This window comes from Triticum aestivum, chromosome 7D (assembly GCF_018294505.1).
Source record: "Triticum aestivum cultivar Chinese Spring chromosome 7D, IWGSC CS RefSeq v2.1, whole genome shotgun sequence".
Lineage (NCBI taxonomy): Eukaryota > Viridiplantae > Streptophyta > Magnoliopsida > Poales > Poaceae > Triticum > Triticum aestivum.
In genome coordinates, this window is record NC_057814.1 from 233578975 (window position 1) to 233593698 (window position 14724).

The window sequence follows — 14724 nt, forward strand, 5'->3', positions numbered from 1 at the left end:
CGCTTCTAGTTCGACTTTCTGTGCTTATTGGGTATTTTGGTTTGACACTTCTTCACGCCCAAAAAGAAGGCAGCTACGTCTGAGCTAAACTTGGATATGGAAGTCTTCTTTCGTTTAGGGTGAAGTAAGACCAAGCTCATGAGCTTATTATCCTAGGTCGTAACAAATTAGTTGATAGTGATAGGATCCCTTTTTTGGCGTCCCCATGTCCCCCCTGTGGTGTGGCTAAAGGAGAATACTTAATAATACGGCGAAACATTTATACAAAACACCTATCCCGAGCACACGCAAGGGAACCGTAGACAGGCAAGTGAAATCCAATCCACGAAATAATTTGATCCATGGATGGCACCGTTGTGGTAAAGGTCGTAATTCCAGAGGAATCATTACCGCAAGGCATAGAGGGGGAGGTCATAAGCGCCTGTGAATGAATATTCTAATGGGAATGGAATTTCATAATACTGAAAGAGAAGAGCTAGCAATTCGGAACGCAAATTGCGTTTTAATACGTCTCACTATTATAATTTTTTAGAAGAAATGGCCTTTATTATTTCTTTTTTATGGGGTTAATAAATATTAACCATCCCGAATTGGATCCAAAATTGACGGGTTAATGTGAGCTTATCCATGCGGTTAGGCACTCTTCAAATAGGAATCCATTTTCTAACTGGCTTTCGTGCTTGACCGATCGATCGAAATACTCCAAGACTCCACCTTTGTCATATATTCCATATATCACATTAGATAGATATCATATTCGAAAAAGGGTGGCTAAAAGAAGAGAAATCATTAGTTATTCATTAAGGTTAATTTGATTCAATGACCAGAGTTCCGCAAGGATATATAGCCCGGAGACGACGAACAAAAATGCGTTCATTTGCCTCAAACTTTAGAGGGGCTCATTTAAGACAAATCTTTGAAGCGCGTTCAATTGATTCATTATCCCCGAATCTCGAAAGGAGAATTGAGGATTGGAATGAGCGTGACTCCTATTTCAAAGTCTATCTTTTAAGGGAAAAATGAAAATAAAAGTAACCCTTCTTTTCCCATTCCCTCTCTATTGCATGGGTGGAAGAACTAAAATAGAGGATTCTGAAAAAAAAAATGGACCTTCGAAATCCAATTTTATGTGTAGCGCAAAGGAGTTGCGGTGTTGAAGGGATATCTATATGATCCGATCGATTGCATAAGACCCGCGGTAGCAATAGAACGGGGAAAGTATACAGAAAAGACAGTTCTTTTCAATTTCGATTATCTATATATTAGTTCATTTCTATTTCTAGATATCTATTTCTATATATTAGTGAGATAAATTTTGGAAAAATTAAGAATTTCAGTATTTTTTCTTATTCTTTTTATTTATTCTTTCAGAAAGAGATAAGAATTGGTTTGGTGAATCGGAAACAATTTTATAGAAAAATTGAAGTAAAAATTGCAATTTCTTTTCTTATGGAACATACATATCAATATGCATGGGTAATCCCTCTTCTCCCACTTCCAGTTATTATGTCAATGGGATACTTAAGAGTAAAACACTAGGAAAAGCCCATATGCGACGAAGATTTTTTGTTGCTGTAGGAATAAGAATAAGCACTTCCTAGCACTTCCTATCATTTAATATCCATCCCTTTGGTCTTATTGACATAAGAGATGTCATTTATAGTCTATCTCTTTCTATATATGGAAAGTCAAGAAATTCTCATCGAAACATCGAGAAATTGTGCTGGTTGTATCGATCAAATTATTGGACCCGTGCTGGATGTCACTTTTCCCCCAGGCAAGTAAGTAATCAAATTGTTGTATCAATTCTTTTCATTAATGGATCATTTTGCATTAATCATTTTGTCAAACGTTATTCTTTAATCTTTTTCTTTAGTTTTGTTTCACTCCTGTAAGAAACTCTTTGATTCCCGCCGCTCGCCCGCTTAATTTATCAAAGTACTATGATAAAAAGTTTAGTCTAGTTAACTGTTTAACTACTTATATTAAATTAAGTATTAATTAGGTGTTAGTCTAGTGCCGTATCCCTTACTATCTTACCCTTCCTTTGCATCCCACTCAAAAAAAGAGGGCGCTCCGGAGGCAGAAATAGAACTCGCCAACAGAGCTCCAAAAATTGGGTATTAACTGAGACAAACAACGGGCAAACTTTTTTGTATTCCTGTAGGAGGTTTTTGTACATGTGTCTTTAGTTTCCCTTTTATCATCTCGTCCAAGAGAGAAAGTTCTTCTAATTCTATGAATCTTTCTAGAATCCTTTTCTCTTGAATATCAGTTAAGAGAGTTTCGGATTGCCTGGTATTCCACCAATGGCTAACCCAATAACGAAAGTTTCGTAAGGGGACTGGAGCAGGCTACCATGAGACAAAAGATCCTCTTTCTAAAGAGATTCGATTCGGAACTCTTATATGTCCAAGGTCCCGATCTTTTTCAATAAAATCATCGCACAATAAATCAACAAAACCTAAAGTCATTTCGCGTTCCCCTTCTAACTTACCTACTACTGTACCGGAGTGGATATGATCTCCCCCAGACATACGCAAACGGGAACTCCGAGCAAATAAAACACCTTTCAAAAGTATTAATACAGTCACATGTATGGTAAATGCATGAATGTGATGGACTAAAAAATCTGCGGTTCCTAATGGAATAGGTAACAAAGCCACTTTGCCACCTACTGCTACTAACTCGCCGCCTCCCCACGTTAAGCTAGTACTTGTTGTTGCACCAGGAGCTGTTACGCCAGGCGCAGTAGCATGGATATTTTGTACCCATTGAGCAAAGATAGGTTGTAATTGTATGGCAGTATCCGAAAACATATCTTGTGGACGGCAGAAAAATACATGAAAAAGAAAGGAGGTAGAATTTTTTTTGGATTTATGGTTAAAGAAGAAAAAGAAGAAAACAGGGGTTCTGTTGAATTTCAAGTATTCAGTTTCACCAATAAGATACGGAGACTTGCTTCACATTTGGAATTACACAAAAAAGATTTTTCATCGGAAAGAGGTCTAGAATTTCTCTTAGATTCGAACCCATAGCTGATGATAGAACTAGAATAGATATCTTTTGTTTTCTACTCACGCGAGCCCATATCCTTCCTTTTTTATCAATTGCTAATTCCGATCTCCCCCACCCCAATCTGATATTATAGTGCCAGTGTAGATAGAAATTCCCTTATGATCTAATTCCGAGCGGTAGTCCTCTCCGCACTTGGCTACCCAGCGTTTACCGTAGGCACGATAACTGGTACACCAGAGGTGCGTCCTTCCCGGTCCTCTCGTACTAGGGAAAGGTCCTCTCAATGCTCTAACGCCCACACCGGATATGGACCGAACTGTCTCACGACGTTCTGGTTGTTGTTTCAAGGTTAATCTATTTATTCGTCTCGATAATATTTTTCCTTTTTCACTAATAAATCTATTAATTAAACTCATGTTTCTATAATCAATTCGATCTCCCGGGCCAATCCGGGGACGCCTACGAAAAGGTTGTTTAGATTTACGAAAAGGTTGCTTGAATTTACGAAAAGTTTGCTTGGATTTACGAAAGGGTTGCTTGGATTTATTAAAAGTTTGCTTGGATTTACTAAAGGGTTGCTTAGATTTAAGAAAAGGTTGTTTAGATGTATACATGATTTATTCCTTATTTAAAATTTGAAAATTTGAAAATTCACTTCTTTATTTTATTAATTTAGGATCCAGAAGAAGTAGTTTTTCTTTGATCCATATCTTATTTGATTCATATTATAGTATATGAATACCCTCTATACATATGAAATAATATCTACCGGAAATCAGATGAGTTGATTTGTATTTTGTATTCTATACTATGTTTTCTTTATATATTAAATATGAAGTTCTTACTCTTTCTGTTGTTTGGAAAGATCGAACACACGATGTTCCTATTTCTTTCATATACAATCTCTACATAATGTCTCTCTCTCTATCTCTATATATTATATATATAATATGTACATTATGCAGTAGACCCATAATGGGAAATCCAAGTGGCTAATTTTTGAATTAAATAAAAAGCCCTTTTAACTCAGTGGTAGAGTAATGCCATGGTAAGGCATAAGTCATCGGTTCAAATCCGATAAAGGGCTTTTTCGTGCCAATTCAACATAAGCCCCTATTTTATTTACTTTTTCTATCTAATTTGTTTTCTTACCATTTGGGTCATATCTAGTATTCAGAGTTTGCCTCGATTTGGTACCGCTCGCGCAGCCCGCACCGAAACAGTGCTTTACCCCTAGATGTCCAGTCAACTGCTGCGCCTCAACGCATTTCGGGGAGAACCAGCTAGCTCTGGGTTCGAGTGGCATTTCACCCCTAACCACAACTCATCCGCTGATTCTTCAACATCAGTCGGTTCGGACCTCTGCTTAGTTTCATCCAAGCTTCATCCTGGTCATGGATAGATCACCCAGGTTCGGGTCCATAAGCAGTGACAAGCGCCCTATTAAGACTCGCTTTCGCTACGGCTCCGGTGGGTTCCGTTCCCTTAACCAAGCCACTGCCTATGAGTCGCCGGCTCATTCTTCAACAGGCACGCGGTCAGAGATCACTTTCCCCTCCCACTGCTTGGGAGCTCAGCACGGTTTCACGTTCTATTTCACTACCCACTGGGGGTTCTTTTCACCTTTCCCTCACGGTACTACTTCGCTATCGGTCACCCAGGAGTATTTAGCCTTGCAAGGTGGTCCTTGCTGATTCACACGGGATTCCACGTGCCCCGCGAATCCACTTTGAATTTGATAAATGTATTTCTTGTGAAGTATGTGTTCGCGTATGTCCGATAGATTTACCTGTTATGGATTGGAGATTTGAAAAGGATATTAAAAGAAAACAATTGCTTAATTATAGTATTGATTTTGGAGTTTGTATATTTTGTGGCAATTGTGTTGAGTACTGTCCAACAAGCTGTTTATCAATGACTGAAGACAATACCCTCTAAGGGATGGTTAGTCCAAGACGCGGAACAACAGAGTTTTCTTTTGGAGAAACACTATTATTATGGGGCTGTACACGCGGTAGAAAAATTACGCCAATCTGTTGAGATATGGTATGCGACAAGTGAATATTTGAAACAAGAAATGAATTCAAATTTTCGGATAACGGATCCTTCTAATCCAGGGTCTTTTTTTCTTAGGTGCTCATTTTGTCTGGGCCTTCAGTTTAATGTTTTTATTCAGCGGCCGTGGTTATTGGCAAGAACTCATTGAATCTATCGTTTGGGCTCATAACAAATTAAAAGTTGCTCCTGCTACTCAGCCTAGAGCCTTGAGCATTATACAAGGACGCGCTGTAGGAGTAACCCATTACCTTCTGGGTGGAATTGCCACGACATGGGCATTCTTCTTAGCGAGAATTATTGCAGTAGGATAGTGGCTAGGAGGATTTGAAAGGCATTATGGAATTAAGATTTCCCTCGCGAAAATCGCGAGTTGCAGAGATGAGAACCATGAAAAGCAAGATCCCGAATAAGAAAACAGAAACCGAGGAAGAGGAAACCACAAGAGTGAAGACTAGTAGAGTCTCGTCTTTTGTCATTCTTTGCTCCTCTTATCCAATTATTATCCTAAATAGGTTTGCTTTTTTTTACTCGTCTGCTCTATTAATGCAGAAATAAGTAAAAAAGTATAATTAGATCTATCTCGAATTTTTGAGAACCCTTTGAGAAGGCGTTCAAGGGGTTCTCAAATAAAACATAAAAGTAAAAACCTTCATGAAATGAAGGTTTTATTTTATGTAATCATTTAGGTGTTAATGTAAACGAACCATAACTATGTAAGCCTATTCCTAATAGATTTATACCAAAATAACAAATCCAAATTATAAGAAATCCTATCGAAGCTATAAGTGCAGAATTCGTACCCTTCCAATTTGTATTTGTTCTACTATGTAAATAAATTGCGAATATGGTCCAAGTAATAAATGCCCAAGTTTCCTTAGGATCCCAATTCCAATAGGATCCCCAGGCCTCATTAGCCCATACTGCTCCACAAAGAATACCTACGGTTAAAAGGGTAAATCCTAGGCTAATGCCATCTCATGGAAAACCCTTTTCGTTCCGCTTAGCCCTATCGGGTATTTTAGTGATAGGTTCTGTAGGAACTGGACGATCAGATTTTATGAAACCATGTGCGATGGCTCGAATCCATAGTCAATCCTACTTTCGATAGGACCAGTTGACAATTGAATCCAATTTTTCCCATTATTTGACTATCCATAATAGTGCGGAAAGAAAGCCTGGAGGAAGAGTGGCCTTGAGTTTCTCGCCCCTTTGCCTTAGGATTCGTTAATTCTCTTTCTCGATGGGACGGGGAAGGGATATAACTCAGCGGTAGAGTGTCACCTTGACGTGGTGGAAGTCATCAGTTCGAGCCTGATTATCCCTAAACCCAATGTGAGTTTTTTCTATTTTGACTTACTCCCCCGCCACGAGCGAACGGGAATGGATAAGAGGCTTGTGGGATTGACGTGATAGGGTAGGGTTGGCTAGCGGCAGATAATAAGGATCCGCACAAAAGAGTTGCATAGCTTAATAACATCATACTGACATGCATCATTAACCACTGAGATTGTAGAGCAGGTACTAGTATCGTGGATTGATGCATTTCAGTTAAAAGACCCGATGTGGCAAAGCCTTGCGTTAAAATAGTACTTGGCGTAGTTATTGTGCTTAAATCATTTTTAGAGTTCTGTATTTTAGGAATGGTATGAAGAATATACAGGGCCCATGAAAGGAAGATGCTCCGGAATGGAAACGAGGGAATGTCCACAATACCCGGATTTAGTCAGATCCAATTCGAGGGATTTTGTAGGTTCATTAATCAAGCCTTAGCAGAAGAACTTGACAAGTTTCCAACAATTAAAGATCCAGATCACGAAATTGCATTTCAATTATTTGCGAAAGGATATCAATTGCTAGAACCCTCGATAAAAGAAAGAGATGCTGTGTATGAATCACTCACCTATTCTTCCGAATTATATGTATCTGCGAGATTAATTTTTGGTTTCGATGTGCAAAAGCAAACCATTTCTATCGGAAACATTCCTATAATGAATTCCTTAGGAACCTTTATTATACATGGAATATACCGAATTATGATCAATCAAATATTGCTAAGTCCTGGTATTTACTACCGCTCGGAATTAGATCATAAGGGAATTTCTATCTACACTGGCACTATAATATCAGATTGGGGGGGAGATCGGAATTAGCAATTGATAAAAAAGAAAGGATATGGGCTCGCGTGAGTAGAAAACAAAAGATATCTATTCTAGTTCTATCATCAGCTATGGGTTCGAATCTAAGAGAAATTCTAGATAATGTTTCCTACCCTGAAATTTTCTTGTCTTTCCCGAATGTCGAGGTGCCAAACCTTCCCGTCGATGTGGACTCTTGGGGAAGATCAGCCTGTTATCCCTAGAGTAACTTTTATCCGTTGAGCGACGGCCCTTCCACTCGGCACCGTCGGATCACTAAGGCCGACTTTCGTCTCTGCTCGACGGGTGAGTCTTGCAGTCAAGCTCCCTTCTGCCTTTGCACTCGAGGACCCTGAAGGGTTTGCGATCGTTGTGGAAATCCCATTCTCGCTACGGGAATTATTTTGTCCGAAAGAAAAAGAAATACCAAAGTTTCAGAATTTACGCTCTATTCATTCAATATTTCCCTTTTTAGAAGACAAATTTTTGCATTTGGATTATCTATCACATATAGAAATACCCTATCCTATCCATTTGGAAATCCTGGTTCAACTCCTTCAATACCGTATCCAAGATGTTCCATCTTTGCATTTATTGCGATTCTTTCTCAACTATTATTCGAATTGGAATAGTTTTATTACTTCAATGAAATCCATTTTTTATTTTCAAAAAGAAAATAAAAGACTATTTCGATTCCGGACTTGCCATTGTAAGAGGGAGAAGGGGGAAGAAGCACACTTGAAGAGCGCAGTACAACGGGGAGTTGTATGCTGCGTTCGGGAAGGATGAATCGCTCCCGAAAAGGAGTCTATTGATTCTCTCCCAATTGGTTGGATCGTAGGGGCGATGATTTACTTCACGGGCGAGGTCTCTGGTTCAAGTCCAGGATGGCCCAGCTGCGCCAGGGAAAAGAATAGAAGAAGCATCTGACTCTTTCATGCATACTCCACTTGGCTCGGGGGGAGCTATACTAATTCGGTATACTCAAAATACACCTTTGGTACAAAATTGACAATCTCACAAGGATGAAATATCAGTAATTTTCTATTTACTGGTCGATCCCATCTTTTACGGAATCAATTCCTTTTTTGAATGTACAAAATTTTTGGGAGTTCAGCATGTCTGGAAGCACGGGAGAACGTTCTTTTGCTGATATTATTACCAGTATTCGATACTGGGTTATTCATAGCATTACTATACCTTCCCTATTCATGCCATCCTAAGGTGCTACTAAATGGAAGGATCTTATCAACGTCCATGAATGTGAAATCATAGATCGAACTGCCGAATTGGCAAAATTCGGTGCTATCGCTATCATAGTATCCGCTAAGTTCACGGGCTGGAGATAAGCGGACTCGAACCGCTGACATCCGCCACAGGGTAAACCACCGCCTCTCAGGCGTCCCCGACGGGTTCATACATATGAATAGAGACCATTTGGACGAAAGTTCGAGTTTGCCAGGGGTACAAATGAAATGAAAATGAATTGATAAAACATTCCTAAAAAAATTCTGCCACTTATACTTTATGTTATGATATTCTAATCAGATTGGATGGCAAAGATTTCTCATTTTATCTCCTTTCTATGAATGTAATAAAGCCGTAATATAATATACTAGAAAGTTTGACTTTACTTCGATTTAGAATAGCGTGCTTGATATACCCATTGTCATTTCCAAAATTCCAACTGCTTTATTCATTTGGAAAAAATCAAAAAAGGATATATAGGGAATAGATAAATTCCACCCGCCCAAGTAGAGAACTGTTACAAATAAAGAAGAAACTAATAAATTTAGGTAAGAAACAAGATAAAATAAACCATATTTGATACCGGAATATTCAGTTTGGTAACCTGCTACTAATTCTTCCTCCGCTTCTGGTAAATCAAAGGGTAATCTTTCACATTCTGCCAAAGAAGAAATTAAAAAAACCAGAAAACCTATAGGCTGACGCCAAATATTCCATCCAAAAAAACCGTATTTTGACTGTGCTTCAACTATATCAACTGTTCTTGCTTATCTTTATCTTATCTTATTTTCCTAGTTGTGCTAAGTAATGTGCGCGGTACAAAGTTCCTGGTAGAGAACTTCTTTGAGTCATCCTATTTTTCTGTTCATATGAAGGAAATTAATATGCGATTTTCAAAATAGGGGAATCCAAATGAAACCCTTTTTTTGCTCAGTCTATCTGGAATGCTTTTGTATAATTAGGAACCTGAGCAATTGCAAGAATGGGGTTCATTGATATTCCTGGTATAGTAGATGCTATCACACATACAGTCATACTCAATTCGATGGAATTGTTTGATCTTAAAGGGGATCTTCTATAATTTCGCACATAAGGGGTTATTTCTTGGTTTCGTCCAGTCATTAATAACTTGATTATTTTTAGATAATTGTAGATAGAAAGAACGCTCGTAAGGAGTCCTATTGAAACCAAGAAATATAGGCCTGCTTGCCATCCACACCAGAATAGATAGAGTTTTCCGAAGAAACCTGCTAGTGGAGGAAGGCCTCCTAGGGATAAGAGACATAGGGCTAAAGAGAGAGCCAAAAAAGGATCTTTCGTGTATAATCCTGCATAATCTCGAATGTTATCAGTTCCGGTACGTAGACCAAATAATACAATGCAAGCAAAAGTTCCTAGATTCATGGAGATATAGAACAGCATATAAGTTATCATGTCCTTCCTTCCTACAGCTGATAGGGAAAAATCGTTGTTTTTACGATCCCTATGTAGAAAGCCCTTTTTTCTAGTATTTACTAGAAAATTTGATCCTCTCTTTTTTTTCTATAGTGGAGATAGTCGCACGTAATGACAGATCACGGCCATATTATTAAAAGCTTGCGGTAAGAAGGGGTTTCGTTCTAGTGCCCGGAAATAATATTCCAAAGCCTTTGTATGCTCTCCATTGCTTGTGTGTATAAGGCCTATGTTATAGAGTATATAACTTCGTGCTTTTCCAGCGATATGTACATATCTAAGTAATTGTCGTTCTGTCAGACCATAATGAAAACGCAATTTCTGTTTTTCTTGAAGACGAATACGATATTGCTCCTTTTTCCCAGAATTGAATTTTTTTTAAGATTACTTCCGGATTTAGGTGTTTTTCTAGTGAGTCGTGTTATTGCTCTTCGTCCTGCTTCTATCTGTCTCGCCGTGATCCAAGCGGGCTCAAGTGCTTGAAGAGCATATCTAGAAATTCTCTATAGCAAATTACTGTGGTATGTAAAATACACATAGAGGAAAAAAGAAAAAAGGATCCTAATCCTAGGGGTACTATATCTAGAAATCCCCGTCGATTCCTCATTGGCACCTTTTCGAAAGTTTCTCAAATTGATAGAGAAAGCACCGTAAAGATCAATTAGTGAGCGACTGGGTCGATACAACTAAAAAAACTGCTTACTTATCCCATGATATGGGGCAAAATTTAGGAATCCGCTGACTTAAAGATATTTTGGAGGCTCACAAGGGCCCATTTACAGGACAAGGCCATAAGGGTCTTTATGAAATCTTAACAACGTCATGGCATGCTCAATTATCTCTTAACCTAGCTATGCTAGGCTCTACAACCATTGTTGTAGCTCATCATATGTATTCTATGCCTCCCTATCCATACCTAGCTACTGACTCCCTATAGGGCGCGGTCAGCGAGAGTTAATTATTGGGGACAGACAGACTGGCAAAACAGCAGTAGCCACAGATACAATTCTCAATCAAAAAGGGCTCCGCCTGGGATCATGTTTTCTTAGGTTTATTCTGGATGTACAATGCAATTTCGGCCAATGCTTCCATAGATTCGATCCTGGTTTATTTACAATTATAACTTCCACACCTATTCATTTGTCATTTGGGAGAATTTCCCATATAAAGAAAGAAAAAGAGTCAAAGAAAGGATGGGAGATGTTTCCCATGTCAAATCAAAAAAGAGAGGTGAAAGATACTATAACAATGTGTATCATAAAATAAAAATAAAGAACTCTATTTCAGAACTATGAGACAGAATATTCTGTTTTCTTATTTACTCTTTACTTTATTTTTTCTAACTAAAAACAAAGAAAACTTTTTTGCATGATTCAAATGAAAAAGCTTTCTGAGGATCTTCCTATGTTATACTATATAACTCTCATCCGTGAAATATAACTCTCATCCATGAATTGATTTGATAGATCCGATATTCATAATATTGAATTGATTCAGTGATCTTAAGAATGCTGGTTTTAAGAACGAGTGATTGCCCTTCTCCGACCCTTACTGCCCAACCGGAGAGCGGACGGCTAATGTGTTCCACTTATTGAACGAAATAAGAAAAAGATCCAAATCTAAAATGCAAAGGTCGTCTTATTCAAAACCTCAATCATCACATCCCCTCTCTCCCACTTCACACCTCGGAACGCACTGTTCTTATAGAGAGAAAGGCGCTTTCCCATCTTCTTAACCTGAAATGAAGGGGTACCCCCGGGAAGAGATCCAGTGAAGACAGCTAGGCCTGTAGCTCAGAGGATTAGAGCACGTGGCTACGAACCACGGTGTCGGGGGTTCGAATCCCTCCTCGCCCACAGCCTTCCAAAGGGGGAAGGGCCTTTACTTTCCCCCTGAGGGTAGGAAAATCATGATCGGGATAGCGGACGTAAAGCTATTGAACTTAGGTATGCTCTTTCCTTTTGTCGAAGTGGAATCGTAGAACAGAATGTGATACGATGAGATAGAATGCAATAGAAATAGAAACAAGGATAGCGAACGGGTTACCTACTCCTAAGGGTCAAAGCAAGCCCTTTAATTCAATTCTTTATTCTTACATTAAAATTCTTACATTAAAGAATGAATAAAATCTCCCCAAGTAGGATTCGAACCTACGACCAGTCAGTTAACAGCCGACCGCTCTACCACTGAGCTACTGAGGAACAAGGGGGGATTCGACCTCCTAGAGTTTAACTCCCGCTCTCAACCCATGAACAATATGAGTCCGAAGCTTCTTTCGTAACTCCCATAATTTCTTCGTAGTGGCTCCGTTCCATGCCTCATTTCATAGGGAAGCCCAAAGTGGCTCTATTTCATTCTATTTCACTTCCTAGCACTTCCTTCTACCAATGGGAGCTTTCCCTTCACCGCCCCCATGGGGGTGGTCCACAGGGTTCATAACTACCCCTCTTACTACGGGGCGTTTACCTAGCCAACACTTAGATCCGGCTCTACCCAAACTTTTTTGGTTCACCCCAACATTACCCACTTGTCCGACTGTTGCTAAGGAGTTTTGGGATACTAAACGGACCTCCCCAGATGGTAATCTTAAAGTGGCCGATTTACCCTCTTTTGCAATGAGTTTCGCTACAGCACCTGCTGCTCTAGCTAAGTGCCCACCCCTTCCACGTGTGATTTCTATGTTATGCATGGCCGTGCCTAAGGGCATATCGGTTGAAGTAGATTCTTCTTTTCTCTCAAAAAACCCCTTCCCATGGTATCCTTCCAAATGGGATAAGAGAATTCTTATTAGTCTCTTTCTTTCTCTCAAGCGCAAAGGAGTTGCGATTTCTTCTTATTCCTATAGAACATCTAGTAACAAGAATATGAAATCATAAATAGCGAAAAATTCTTGTCTTGCGCGGTCTAAGTCTAAGGAAATAAAAAAAATTCGCAGGAAGCATTGGTTTATACGTTCCTTTTAGTTTCGACTTTAGGGATAATTTTTTTCGCTATCTTCTTCCGAGAACCACCTAAGGTTCCACCAACTCCAACTAAAAGAATAAAATAATTTCATTTAAGTAAGAAGTCCCTGTTTCTTTCTCCTCCTTCATATTGACCTTTTCTATCTTTGCCAATAAATGATGAGCTACATGTTCCATTAAAACACTCAAGGGGTTATACGATATATCGGGTGTAGAAGTAGGCCAACACTTCGATTGGCAAATAGGAGGTTTCCAAAGAGCAGAGGACTGAAAATCCTCGTGTCACCAGTTCAAATCTGGTTCCTGGCAGAGAAAAAAAAAAGATCCACCGAATAGGTATTGATCCAAATACCTCGAGATGGATTGTGATACCCATAAAGAAGCTATCATATCTCATTTAAGTTGGGCTAGCCTCTTTCTAGGATTCCATACCTTGGGCCTTTATGTTGATTCTTGATCCCTCTCAATCTCTCTTTCAATTCGAGGATCCAGAGAGGTGTTTTCATAGTCATCTCCGAATATTTGCCATCTCGGAATATTTTCGATTTCATTTTTCTATGATATGTCTTTCTAGAATACTCCTTTTATACAGAATGGAGCGGGTAGCGGGAATCAAACCCGCATCGTTAGCTTGGAAGGCTAGGGGTTATAGTCGATGTTGGTTGATTATTTTTAACGTCTCTAATTCAAAACCGAACATGAAATTTTGATTTCATTCGTCTCCTTTATGGATATTCTCACCACTTAACATCTATGTCAGCTTTTCTATTTGAATGGAACCAAAGCTCTCCGCTTTCTAGATGATCCTTATAGAGTAGGAGATAGAAATTCTATCTAAATCCATCTAATCTACTTACTTCGTTCCCTAATTTCATTCAAGAGATCCTGAGGAAAAGAATTGGGTTTCCACCGAGCTGAAACAATATGCGGATGGTTCTAGTAAACCAAACTATTATGACTTTATGCTTAATCCGTGTATAGGTAAACTTTAGGTCCGAACAGCATTATTATCCAAAGATCCCCTTTATGTACATATCTCTATGGGGAATCATGCTTTAATTTTTCAAAGTATTAAATTAAATATCTTGAATAAAAAAAGGAAATTTGCTCTGCTATAGAGTATAACCAAGGAATTTACAACAAGTCTCTTGCAAAAATAACTATCCTATCCCTTTCTACAATCTCTCTATATCCTTGTTACATAAGGTAAGTATTGTATAATAGTTCGGTTTTCCGCGATTTTTTCCATTCCTCTGTGTAAATAGCCTAATATGGGTTCACAATCAATAACATCCTCACCATCGAGAGTAACGATCAGTCGAAGAACACCATGCGAGCATTCTCCATATTATGCCTTGAAGAGGACTCGAACCTCCACGCTCTTCAGCACGAGATTTTGAGTCTCGCGTGTCTACCATTTCACCATCAAGGCATCTTGAAAGTGAATCGTATTCCATGAATATGATATCTATCTAATGTGATATATGGAATATATGACAAAGGTGGAGTCTTGGAGTATTTCGATCGATCGGTCATATAGGCCTGAGTCAGACATCAAATAGCTTCGATTTGCATTATCCGTAGGACACCTTATATGTATCAAAATCGATATCAAAATCAAAAAGATGAAAGATGTACAATCCAATTTCTCGATTCAATAGAAGCCCAAAGAGGTGCATATGGTACCCAAATAAGAATAGGATAGATATGTCAAAAGCAGGTCTGATTACACCTATTCCTAATCCTAAATAGAATGTAAGGACGTAGGGATTTCTATGTAAACAGAGTATCCTATTTCCATTGTACCCTGGTTTTTCTCGGAAAACCCTATGGTTCTTTATGGATCC

The 14724-nt window shown here is 38.8% G+C and overlaps 1 long non-coding RNA gene and 3 other non-coding genes across 4 annotated transcripts in view; 1 reads left to right on the plus strand and 3 right to left on the minus strand.

Moving 5' to 3' along the window:
- Positions 1 to 9888, minus strand: part of LOC123164171 (uncharacterized) — a 91192-nt gene extending 81304 nt beyond the window's left edge. Inside the window, exon 1 of the long non-coding RNA XR_006482197.1 lies at positions 9426 to 9888. This is a non-coding gene — a long non-coding RNA (uncharacterized lncRNA). The remainder of the gene's footprint in view (positions 1 to 9425) is intronic.
- Positions 4034 to 4105, plus strand: TRNAT-GGU (transfer RNA threonine (anticodon GGU)). The gene has a single exon. It is a non-coding gene; the product is annotated as a tRNA-Thr (tRNA).
- Positions 9889 to 12043: 2155 nt separating the features above from the next.
- On the minus strand, positions 12044 to 12115 carry TRNAN-GUU (transfer RNA asparagine (anticodon GUU)). The gene has a single exon. It is a non-coding gene; the product is annotated as a tRNA-Asn (tRNA).
- A 2113-nt stretch (positions 12116 to 14228) lies between these two features.
- On the minus strand, positions 14229 to 14309 carry TRNAL-CAA (transfer RNA leucine (anticodon CAA)). The gene has a single exon. It is a non-coding gene; the product is annotated as a tRNA-Leu (tRNA).
- Positions 14310 to 14724: the final 415 nt, after the last annotated feature.